This window comes from Oncorhynchus masou, chromosome 17 (genome assembly GCF_036934945.1).
Source record: "Oncorhynchus masou masou isolate Uvic2021 chromosome 17, UVic_Omas_1.1, whole genome shotgun sequence".
Classification (NCBI taxonomy): Eukaryota; Metazoa; Chordata; class Actinopteri; order Salmoniformes; family Salmonidae; genus Oncorhynchus; species Oncorhynchus masou.
In genome coordinates this window covers 29,184,352-29,188,906 of record NC_088228.1, presented here as the reverse complement: position 1 = coordinate 29,188,906, position 4,555 = coordinate 29,184,352, and the positions used below count along the sequence as shown (strand labels likewise).

The 4,555-nt window shown below is 39.3% G+C and overlaps 1 long non-coding RNA gene across 1 annotated transcript; it reads right to left on the bottom strand.

Annotated features, from left to right (window-relative positions):
- Positions 1-2,879: 2,879 nt before the first annotated feature.
- On the bottom strand, positions 2,880-4,099 carry LOC135558193 (uncharacterized). The gene is made up of 3 exons (XR_010458324.1): positions 3,902-4,099; positions 3,358-3,518; positions 2,880-3,143 (listed from the first exon to the last, which is right to left on the bottom strand). It is a non-coding gene; the product is annotated as an uncharacterized LOC135558193 (long non-coding RNA).
- Positions 4,100-4,555: the final 456 nt, after the last annotated feature.

Here is a 4,555-nt window from a genome sequence, read left to right as displayed (position 1 = left end):
TGGGCCCCCCAACCCTTGGCTCACTTTTTTAACCTCTGCAGCACAACCCAGTGTGCACACAAGGCAAGCCAAAATAGATCATGAGGAATGTTAGCCTAGAAAATGAAAATCACCACTACCAAGACCAAGCTGTTCCGGAGCACTGGTCCAGCATTTACATTCCACAGCAACCTGGAGTGATTTATTGCCACAAAAAAAGTAAAGTCTTCCAGAAAAGACATTTAGCTACCACAGCTGGTTAACGCCAACTGGTTGTGACTGCTGATGAGTAATGACATCCCTTTGAATTAGAGACTTTGTTCTTGCGTGTCTAAATGATGGATCACTCCTTTGAATTATTTTTCAAGATGTGCTAGATAATCCATTTCATAATTTCTTCCTGCAAGATAAAAAATAACAAATAAAACAATGTGATATATTTCCTTTCTCCAGTGGGGTCGGTCGGGTGGTGTTATCACATTTCCTGGGCGGTCGGCAGAACTGGAGCAAGTCTCAAATCCACTCCTCCTCAGCGCAGCACAGTGTGCTGCTCCCCAACAGTAGACCCAGGGTCCATACAAACCCAATTAAGAATCAATTTCAGCCAGTGTCAGACAGTCTGGCGCCCAGAGAGGGGTAAATGCTTTTGATATGAACATTTTATCGTTGTCTCACAGTCTTCCATTGTCTGAAAGTCTGGCATGTGTAAAGTATCTGTCATGAGGTCTAACGCCTGAGCACTACCGCACTACCACCAAGTCAAACAGCTCAGCCTGCTTCCCCGCCTCCAGTCCACACATGGTATGCATACGAAAGGGAACACTGAAATCCAACAGTGGAGAAATATTAATATGCTAAGCGATATATACGATTGAAAGGCATAAAAGGCACACAATAGTCAAGTACAATGAGGTTTTGACAGATTTTTGTTTATTGGTCAATAGCGACCATATTGTTTTAGGTACTAGTCTGGAAAAACATTGCGTTGAGAGACCTTTTTCCATAGATGCCACATATCAAGTTTTATTCAGATTGGTCGTTCCGTGCCAGCAGAGTAGCGTTTTTAAAATAAATCCACAAAATTCAAAATGGTGGAAAATACATAATGGCGGACCTAAAGGGTACCAGAAGTAAATTTACATAGGAGAAGGACCTATGTACTGAATTTCATGACTTTAGGTCAAATGGAGTGAGGGGTTTGCATTTTCAATCACTTGTTATAGCGCCACCATCTGGTCAGTCAGTGTAATTTTGTACTCCGCGTAAAGACACATCATTCACCCAAGTTTCATCATAATCAGGCCAGTGCTGTCTGAGATATTGCGTGTGACGAACGTACGAATATATTAACGGACGGAGACAGATCCACAGTCCCTCCCCGATTTAATTGTGTGGGACAAATGAAGAAAACAGCCAGCACTAAACACATGGAGAAATAACTGGGCTGACCAATAAAACCCCACGGACACCTTGGTAAATACTATTGCAGCTTTCATGAATGACAATAAAAATTCACATTTGCACATTCACATTTGCCATCTCGGGCAATTTTGAAGGCCATATGCTATTAGAATAATAACGGATTGGATTCATTCAGGCTTTTCCAAGGAGTTAAAAGTGCTTCATATTGTCAAGGGAGAATCACCTCGTCCGCTACCAGTACACAATATGCAATCACATACATGCAATACATGCCTACAGTGAAGTGTTTATCTCTACTCATGTTATTCATTTGTCTGTCACTATGAGCCTCCACGCACAGGAAAAGAAAGGACACTATAATAACATTAGTCCTACACCCAATCACAGTTCTGCAGGTTCCAACAAAGACAACTACAGATAATGACTAAATAACCATGTAGTAACATGCTAATACAATATTGTAACTATAGTTATAACTGTGTTATTACACAGGTAGGCTATAAGGGCAACTTCACATAAAGTGTTACCTAAACATAGGCACTTGCTGAAGAATAGAGCGTTATATAACTGGATTTCCACACATATTTCCAATTCGTATCAATGTAGCACTTGTTAAGATACATTCAAAGACAGAATCTATAGCACACATACCTTGCACTGTACATATAAAAAAAAGAAAAACTTAGATCTGGGTCTCTGCACACTTCTGACAGGTAGGGAGGAAATGACATATTGATTCCTAGCAGTTGAGATGAGAGCCTGCACTTACAGTACATGACTCCCTACAGAGTTTGGTCATCTGCACTCCTCTGACATCCCCCATTGTACAGTTCTATTTGTGTTTCTATACTGTAGAGGTTGAGAAATATAACGGCTGTTAAAAGAAAACATTTACTCAGCCTTCCATAGGAGCTGTAACAGACAGGGCTCAAGGCTGTGTACACAGGAGAATGAGCGGGAGATGAGAGCCATAATCATATAAAATATAAAAGGTGCTAAAGTCAGTGGAGGGCATTGAAGTTGTTGGCGTTGTTATTGATTAAACTATTGGCGTCACTTTTAGAAGGCTTAGACATAGAGTCAGTCAAGTAAAAAGACGTAGCAACAAGGAGGGAAAGAAAATCGAATGCCCATAAATTCTCAAATAATTGTGATTAAAAACATCACTGACATAATTACATTTGGGGATCTGTAGAAAGTCTCTGCAGAATGGTTGAACCATTATTTTTTTAAAGAATATAATTATGTATTCATTCCCTCACAAACATTTGCACATGAGGGGTCTCATGTGCAAATGGAAGTGCAGGATCAATTTATGGACTGTTTAAGTTATTTCAGTTCGCATTAAATGTTTTCGGTTTCAATACATTCTATAAGGAAAGTATAAAATGACAGAGATACATATACATATGTTTTACAAGCCTTGTAATACTTCAGTTGACATTTTTTTTCTTCTGATTTTGTTTCCCGAGTCAATTCTCTCACTCTATTCTCATTAAAGGAGCTTATTACCATTTCAAATGACTGACTCGTTTAAGTCATGAGAACATAGTGTTTGCCTCTATGTCTGGTGTTTGGTTTTAGGATTTATTGTTTCTGTGTGTCATGGCTAAAATATATGGTATGCTTATATGGAACTCCAGGTGCTAAAATTAGAGACAGTCCCTGAGCCTAGAGCTCCGCCTTGAGTAACAACAGATTCCTTTTTCGGTGGCATGCGAAGATGATCCATTTCCTGGTTCCTAAAAAGTGAAACGCTAATCAGGCTACAACGTTCTGATGGCTGGTAACAATGTTCTAACAATTAGCTATGAAAAGTAAAACAAAGGAAAGGGTGCCTTCTTTGACTGTGTTAGTGTGTGTGTGTGTGTGTGTGTGTGTGTGTGTGTGTGTGTGTGTGTGTGTGTGTGTGTGTGTGTGTGTGTGTGTGTGTGCGTGTGCGTGTGAGATAATTACGATTTATCCATATTTTTTGTGGAAGCCCATAGGTAGCACAGGCTAATGCACTGTTGAATGGAACTGTTAGACGCTGTAAATCAATTTTTTCTTTTTTTCTTCCTTTCTCTCTCTTTCTTTCACTGGCGCGAGGGGCATCTGTTTCCATTTAGCTGCATATGCTTGGGGAGAGAAAAAGAAAAAAAAAAGATCAGACTCACAACAATCAAACCTTGACACCATCGCACTCTCCTGAACCAAGTCACATAACAAAACCTCAAACAAGTAAATAAAAAACCTAGCAAGGAAAGTAAACATTGCAATGTCTGCAAGTCAATAGTTTACACAGAAAAAAAGGTCAACTATTTTCAACTTATTAAAATGTGGTCTTAAGTGATTTTTTGTTGTTGTTGTTGATACACACGGCAAAGATGATTATATCAAAAAAGATCAGGGACATATTCGATGATCAGCATGTTGATATTTAAAGTACAGCCCAAATGTTTGAAAGATATCAAATGTTTTTTTTCCAGTTTATTTGCATTCTCTATAACATTTCACTTACGTCCGAAACATTTTTGGATGACAGAGGGAAGGAAAAGTTCTGTGAGCCAAGGAAGATCTTCAGAGTGGACAAATCTGGGTCCATGTTGCTTGTCAGATGTAATCCGATGTGGAGGCCTGGATTCTTTTTCTATTCTTGATCTAACGTGTGTCATCTGGGCTGCCTGGCTGGCTGCAGCCAGAGGAAGTCCTATGAGAATAGAGGAGGAAGCCTAGACATGGGTTTCAGAAAAGGAGAGTTATCAGTATAGCTGTGCGCTTTTGAAATACGAAAACAAATAGAGTGTTGTAGAGTGTTGCAAGTTCCACAATTCACTTGATGATTTAAATTCAGTCAGATCTAAGATTGAACGTTTGATTTTGAATGTGGAACTTGTTGCCCTGTATTGTGAATTAGAATGACTTTATCATGAACAAGATGATGAACATAATTACCACACAATTTACTGATACAATAACATTTTCCCTAACATTGCCAATTTAGAAAAACTGACAGGCGGTTTCTCTTCTTTGCGGTCCAAAATTAGCTTGCCTTTCAGGTGGTTTTATCCTTGAGCTTTATGGGAACATGTTTGGTACCACGTGACAACAATGAGACTTTGAAGAGATGCACACAAATATGTTGTAAAATGGAAATGGCGTCGTCTGAACACAG